The sequence below is a fragment of the Corvus brachyrhynchos genome, unplaced genomic scaffold (assembly GCF_000691975.1).
Source record: "Corvus brachyrhynchos isolate BGI_N302 unplaced genomic scaffold, ASM69197v1 scaffold101, whole genome shotgun sequence".
NCBI classification, from domain to species: Eukaryota; Metazoa; Chordata; class Aves; order Passeriformes; family Corvidae; genus Corvus; species Corvus brachyrhynchos.
The window spans coordinates 10,312,202-10,320,129 of NW_008237239.1; the positions used below are offsets into that span (position 1 = coordinate 10,312,202).

General features: G+C 45.1%; 1 long non-coding RNA gene across 1 annotated transcript in view; it reads left to right on the forward strand.

Moving 5' to 3' along the window:
- The window catches only part of LOC108445592, a 7,975-nt gene extending 6,566 nt beyond the window's left edge, over window positions 1-1,409 (forward strand). The window contains exon 3 of the long non-coding RNA XR_001860518.1: window positions 1-1,409. This exon is cut by the window's left edge and continues 156 nt beyond it. This is a non-coding gene — a long non-coding RNA (uncharacterized LOC108445592).
- Window positions 1,410-7,928: the final 6,519 nt, after the last annotated feature.

Consider the following 7,928-nt stretch of genomic DNA (forward strand, 5'->3'; position numbering starts at 1 on the left):
CTCCCCTGGGGCTGGCCCGGCTCTCGCTCATGGCCTAGGCCGGCACCCAGCACGGGCATCCAGGGTTCGTCCCGCTCCTGCGGCTCATTTTTTGCCTATCCCAAAAACAGGCGTGTGGGAGGAGGAAGGAGCCACCCCAAAAGCCACAGTCCATGTTTGCAGAGAGGGTGGGGATGCTGCGGGCCTGCTTATTCGTTGTGGCCAGTGGCTGGTGCCCAGGTGTAGGGTGATTAAAGAAGTCATGAAGTGCTGTCAAATGAAAAATACTCTTGGAGAACGAAAGCTGGAAAGCTGCTGGGCTGGGTGAGAGGGTGGAGGTGGCTCCACAGCTGCTGCATGTCTTCTGGAGGTGCTGTGGGCCATTAAGCCTCCCAGTCTTGGAGAAGGGCCAGCTCTGCTGCTAGCTGGGAGTGGATATTATAAACGTATCTTAATGCTGTTGTTTCACCAGGGTGGAGTCCAGGAGAGAGATGTTTTAATTTTAAGCTAGCAGGAAAGAAATGATGGACAATTCAAGCTCTGGCTCAGCCTGGGACCATGACAGTGAGCCCCCAGCCAGCATGTTGCGGGCTTTTGTAACTTTCTGCCCCATGTGTTCTTGTTGACCCAGCAATCCTTACTTAGTTGGTGCCTGTATGTCAATTTTCACTTTCTAAGGCCTTATTGGCCACCTAGGCCTTATGTCCATCCCCTGAGCAGGAGCAGCATTATCTGACTTTAGATGCATGCTGCCATTAGACCTGCCAGCCTGGTGTCTGGCTCCTCCAAATAGTTGGCACTTGGATAATGGGAGACAGCCTGTCCGAGCTCGCTGCAACAGCTGGTGCCAGCCAGCCCTGCAAGGACTGGTGCCAGCAGCAGTCCTTGCCAGGGCCTGCTCATCAAACAGACCGGCAGCTGACCCATGGCTGCCACTGTGGGACAAAGGGAAAAGCAGCAGAGCAAGTCCCTCTTGACATGGCACCTCTTGGGAAAGACAGGCATGTGCCTTTTGGAAGAGGAGGCAAGCTGGAGGATGAAGAGCTGTTGCAGGTCCCAGTGGTTTCAGTAAGAGGCCTTCTCTCCCTGCTCCACTTTCCCAGCTGGTGGGTGGGATGTGATACCTGCCTTTGGGAAGAACTCGAGACTTATGAATGATCACAGAGGAACATCAGTGGTTATTTTGGGGTTTGCCCTTAGCTGCCTCTTTGCTTTCTAGAAGTGGTTCTTGCAGGGACATGGGTGTGTGCTCATGAGGTGCTTCTGGTGCTCCTTTCCCTCACGAGGCACAGCCCCATTCTTCCCTGAGGTTGTTAGGCAGTCTCCTAATAAGTGATGTGACCAGCATATCTCACGTGTAATTTTCTTATTTCCATGGGAAAAATTGTTTATGTTCTTCAAATAAATAATAAATATCTTTCATTCTTGTCTATGGTGTGCTTCTTTTCATTATTGAAGGTGAGGTCAGAAGTCTTTGAGTAGGAAGTGGGGAGAGAGAGCTCGAATCATCAATCCCGTGGGAATTCCTTCCATGTATTTCAGACTAGTTCCTAAGAAAGTGCTTAGCACAAGTTTCCTGCACAGATGTGCTTGAAACTGGTGTGAGCTGTTTCTGAAGCTCTGAGTGGCAATGTTATCCCAGCATCGCTGGTACACCTTGGGCATGGCTCTATGGCTGCTCTAAAGGCACAGAAAACATTCATGAATCTGACTGTGTTCGATGGGATGTCAACAGGGAGTGTGGAGGGAAGGTTTGGTATAAACACAAATCAAAATAAAAATGCAGGTGGGGATCCTACTTGAAAGCCCATACAAACACCTCAAAAATAATTTTTATTTTTTCCACAGCCAGTGAATATTTCTGGGGTACGTGTACACAGCAGAGGTGGGCTTTATCCCTGTGCCTTATCCAAGCACTGAGCAGCTATGACTCTGAGAGCATGTGTAAGAGGATCTGGGACTCCCAGCATTCCTCCAGCGTTGTCTCTGACACTGTCTAATGTAAGTTATCTGAGGTCCTCAGTGCTGTTGAGTCTCCTATTCTCCCCTGCTTGTGCTTTCCTACCTGCCAGCTCTCGGATATCTTGCTGCCCCCCCGCCACCTTCATTATCCATGCTTCTGGAGTTTTAAAGAAAGAGGTCAACCCTGGACCCCCTGCTCTCCAGGTAAGTGCTGATCCATGGGCTTTCACAGTGGGTGAAGAAGTGGATGCATATGTGTTTTAAGGTCCAGTGCTGCCTGCTCAGAGGATGGCAGCTGGATTGATGTCCCCAGGGATCAAGGGTGAGAGATCATTTGTGTCCTTTTGGGGGCACCAGGGATGCAGAAGAAAATGGAATCCCTTTGAGGCCATCAAGGAATGGGCTCTGTTGGGACATAACACTACAGAAAAGTTTTAGATTGATAAAGTGAACATATGTGCTGTGTTGGGCAGCATTTTGGGGAGTGTGGCTCACACTTTGTCACTGTCACACCATTGGTGGATCAGAGGCCCAACAGCTGCTTTGCTTCTGTGGAGCGTGGTGTGCTTGGAGGTTCCATATGAGGATCTCATAGCAAGGGCAGGGGTTTTGGCCCTGTAGAGACCACAGTGACTAATTTTTTCAAGGGGAAATCTTGGAAGAGCAACAATCCTAAAATGATGTGAAGCAGGTGAATATCACATTTGTTTTATACAGTTTATGTCCATACAAATAGTCCCTATTTGGCAGAGCAGCCACAAGCCATCACAAGTGTCTTTATTGCAGGATGGCACCATTTGCACATGTGCCATGTGAACACACTGCAGAATTGCTGTCTGTTAAAGCCATGGTTTTAGATTAAAATTAAACTTTTTTGTAGGCAGACATAAGAAGTTGTTGTAACCATGTTTATAATTAGGCAGTCATTATTGCTGTTCAAATTAGTTGTCATACCCTACATCATAATTGTTCCCAATTTTCCCCCCATTGTTATTTTATATTGAGTAATAAGTGAACAGCAAGCTTTTTACATAGTATTCAATAAATCTGGTGTTCTGGATGATTTTGGAAAATAATTCCGCAACATTTTGTTTACCGGCTGCTTTTGTTTACTGGATTGCTGGTGGGTCAGTTAAGCCTCCTGTCCTTGGGGCAGCACCAGGGCTGTTGTACTGGTGATATTTAGCAAGTCCAGTGGGATGTTGCTGGGGAGGACACAGAAAGGTAAGGTCAAGGCTTCTCAATCTTGACAGCAAGTAGCTTCTCTTTGGGGAAAGTGGTTCTTAATGTAGAGGCTGTAGCTTTGCTTTATTAGTCTTGATTCTATTATTCAGACAGTTTTTCTACCCGGCAAACTCCTCCAAACCCCAAGAAGTAGCCAACAACCAAACAGTTAAGAGAAATATCAAAATAAAATATTTCTCATAGATTTCATAAAGCATGAGTTATAGCAGCAAAAAATATTTTGGATTAAATATATTGCACTCAATTCTTCAATCCAGGAATGTATTTTTATTTATCTGAAAAGATTTAAGATGGCCCAAACTGCTTGGATGGCATGTAGGAAGCATTCCAGTTTGACAGAAGCTTGAATTGATTACTTTTCTGAGGGAGGAAAAAAAAAGGAGTTTTATTTAAATCAACTTTAAAGCTTAATTTTAAAGGGTGGATATTGGTAGCTGGAGAATATGTTCTGCCTTCCCCTCATATTGCAGCTGGACAGCAATAGCCAACCTTCACTTATTTATTTATTTCCTGCACAGAGGGGAGGAAAATATAGGTCCATGAATCAATCTAGATAATGGGGAAGGCTGAATGTAATAAATAATACAGTAACAACCCTAAACTAATGAGCTGTTGCTAAGGTACATTTCACAGGCTCATCCTCTATATAAAAAGTCACTAATAATCCCTTGGTGTAATCAGATGATAAAGCTTTGCCATAAGGCAACACCTGTGCAATTAAAGCTGTGGATTCTTTTGCACGTTTCATTAATTTCAGGATTTTGTAAAGGCACAATGACTACACTAATAATCTAGTCTACTTGACTCCATGTCTACTGGAAACAGGGTGTCTAATTAGGTAAAGGTAATTAATTAGAGATAAATGGAGCTAATCAGACTCGGTTAACACTAATTCTCTGAATTAAGACATTTTGGGACACCTACTATTCCACTGGCTTTGATGTTTCCCAACAAACACTGACTTGGAAAGGAATCAGAAACGCTACGTTTATTCTGTTGGAGATTGTCAGCCCAATCCCGCAGCAGTGCTTGTCCCAAGAGCTGTGCTCATTCCTGGGGGTTTGCTGGGAGAGGGATCCCCTCCTACTGTGGTGTGCTGGGGCCCTGGTTTGACACCCCTGGGAGCCATTTGTTGTATTTTTACTGGCTTCTGCCACGTTTTGCTGATTGTGGTATTTTCCCCACAGCTTCTTTCCTTGATGGGGGAATATTTTTTAAATTGTTGTTGTTGTGCTGGTGTTTAGAAGGGCCACCATAACCTCTATTTGAATGCTGTGGACAGCATTCAAAATGCAGAATACTGTGCCTTACCTCAAGGAAGAAAGGAGGCTAAAAGAAAAAAAAACCACAGCCAATTTAGAAGAAATCTGTATTATTTAGTGAAAGAATCAGGATTTCACTGGTGGTCTGTGTATTTGTAACTCTTTGGAGGTCATGAGCCTCTTCTGGTGTGGTATCAGATACAGTTCATCTTGCTTAGGTAATCAACTATAATTGCATTCAGGTACCAGCATCTTCAAAGCTAGCAGGACTATAGGGCAGGGGAGAATAAATATGAGTGGGACAAGAAGTGAGCAAGAAATCTAGTTGCTTCACTGTTGTGGAGTTCCTACATGCCTTTATTGCGAGATCTGTGTTAGAAGAGTCCTGTTTTGCCTTTTTTTCACAGGTAAATGTTACTTCCTTGCATGACTTAGAATGTAACACTGGTGGCAGATTTGGTGGGAAGATGCTGTGACTGGTAGATGCCCACGCTGAAGCCATAGCGTCACCACCTCCAGCTTTGTTAGTGTTTGGGGATGTGACCACGCTGGGCATGTGGAGCAAGTGCATTTTAGAAGGTATTGCCTCTTGTCTCTGTGTGGTGTTAAGCTATAAAGTAAGATGATTTCCCCTCCCCTGTGGATGGTCTGCTCATTTCAGCTGCAAAGCACAGCTGATGGAGAGTTCTTCATCTATCACTTGAGTGCTGAGAGGGGTGGGAAGCACTCTCCCTGCCTGCATCTAAAGAAGACCAGATGCTTTTTTAAACTTGTATTTCTAAAATACCTAAGCTGATGTTGCACAGTATGGTACATAACTAACAAGAGTGAGCCAGGAAAGAGCGCTTGTAGGATGAGCTATAGCCTGAGGTAAGTCTCCACGAGCTGAGCCACACTGCCCTCGACAGAGGAGATGAAATAGAAATGTCTGAATACTTCTATTATGAGATACTTTTTGGATTGACCTTTCAGTAACTTGTTAAACTACAGAAAACATTACTGTTTTCTAGATGCAAAAGACCTGCTGGGTCATGTAGTCCACAAATGCCCCTCTGGATATTTTCAATAGCAGCTTGGTGAATTTGGGCTTTCAGGAGCTGCTGGGGCTTGGGCCCCACTGTTCAAAATAACTTGCATTTCCAAGGATGGACAAATCCTGTTTAACAGTTTCAGAGTAGCGGATAAAAGGAATTGATGCAACTGCAGCATCCAGGTGAGATAAATGATTCGGAGTGTGTGTCCCCTGTACCCAGAGAGGCAAAGTGCTGCTGTCTCCTGGCTTGGCTGCACCCTGTTAACATGGAGGTGGGCCAGAGCCCAGAGAGAGGACAGACTCCAAGCCTTTGGTTGGGGCTGCAGAGCAGTGGTGTGAGACCCCAAGCCCAATTTGCTGACAGCAATTTAACCCGTCTTGTGCTATTGAGGTCACCATTCAGTCTTCAATCACATTTATATTTTTTTGTATCATAAGAAATTCAAGGGCTTCACATTCCAGCACAGCAGGTTTCAGTCTAGCTGCTGATATTGTCATCTGATGCTCTTGTCCTTTTGAATACAACCCTATCCATTGCCCAGACTTCAGATGCTTTGAGGAAGTCGAGTTCAACACACTGTGCAGGGAAGGGGGGAGATGTCCAGAGGGGTCATACAGCTGCTGATGCCCTCTTTGGGCTAACCACTCTGCACCTGCAGTGCTGAGTGCTTCTCTAGTGGGAAGGTGAGCTGAGTGTCTTGCATGCCTGGAAGCTCTGAACATGTCAGTCTGCTCTGCTTACAAAGCTAAGACTCACTGTCCTCCAGTCTGACACCCCTTGTCTTCTGCAAGCATAGATCAATATCTACTGGTCTTGGATACCATTGCAGAGTTGCTGAATGTCCACAGATCTGTTCAGGCAAACTCTTAGGTAAAGGATGAGATTCAGCTCACCTGACTGTGCACAGCTGCATACAAAGTTCCTTTCCAGACTCCCCTCATCAGAGAGAAATGGGCACTAGCATGGTTGCTCTGACCCATTTGGGGTTTCTGACTGAAGTCACGGCTCTGTGTCACCAGTGGCTGCTTTCAAAAAATCCCTGGGTGACTTCAGTGTGTGGTCTGCAAGTTTACCTGGGCTCTCTGTTTATTATAGTGTGGTCTTGAGCAGGTTAGCTGTGACAGGGGAATGCTGTTGTATTGGGAGCGTGAGAGGGCGTGGAAAGTAAAAATGAGTGAAAATGGTGTGCTGTTTTTGGAATTCAGACATCTTTGCTGTCTGCTTTGGGTTTGCTGCAGTTTACTTCATTTCTCTTTGGTTTTGTAAGAACAGGAATGTGTGCTAGAGAAAGCAAAATTACATGGCAAGAGAAATAGGATGAGAAATACTGAGCCTGTGGAAAGGAGAGAGTGTTGAGGAGGAGCTGGTGGCTGGTGTTGGAGGGTGTGCTGTTTTTGGAATTCAGACATCTTTGCTGTCTGCTTTGGGTTTGCTGCAGTTTACTTCATTTCTCTTTGGTTTTGTAAGAACAGGAATGTGTGCTAGAGAAAGCAAAATTACATGGCAAGAGAAATAGGATGAGAAATACTGAGCCTGTGGAAAGGAGAGAGTGTTGAGGAGGAGCTGGTGGCTGGTGTTGGAGCGGAGGCCCCAGGGCCCGCAAGGGCAGAGGGCTGCCTGCGGGCACGGTGGCACCGAGCCCCCTGCTACGGCTCCCGGGGGAGTCTCTGGCTCTCAGCAATAGGATATGTTACGACCCTCGGTGTCCAGCATCTGTGCTGGAGTGTATTGCTAGGTGAGAAAGGGCATTTTAAAATGTTCCCATATTCAAACTAAATGTTTTGCTATTTCAAATGTTAAATAAATACTTTAATTGGCCAAATGATAAGAGCAGAAAATTCTTTAGTAATAACCTCTGTTCACTTCTTTCCTCCTTCATTTTTCATAACAACCTTCCCACTTGGCCTTTGATTGCTGTTTACCAGAGCTGCATCAAAGCAGTTTCTCTCCATGGCTCTGGGCTATGGTGAAGTCCATAATCCAGCGTCTTGTCAGCCACTGGAGTTTTGAAGCTAGCCTCAGTATTTGTGCCAGGAATTGGAACCTCTGTTCTTAAAAGCAGCAGTGGGTTCCCTGCTCTCCCATGGTAGACAGAACCTTCCTGAGCAGCTGCTGGTCAGCAGTGCTGTCTATTCACACACAAACACTGGCTGTAAATGTCAGATTTTTCAAACAAAAACTGTGCTAAAGCTAAGGAATGTGTTGTGGTTTTTGTTGAATAATAGAGGACTGTGTAGAATGAGTTTTGTGTAAAATACCTTATTTCATTATGACCCCTGTTACCTTCCTGTAAAGCAAGCTAAAGCATTGTTCAGTGTGTGGTTTAACTGCATCGCAGTAACAACATGCTTAATACTTAAAGGAGGGAGTTCTAAAATTTAATAGTTTATTTTATTATTACTCTTTTGGATATAATTAACTAGGGATGCACTTCAAACTATGTCCT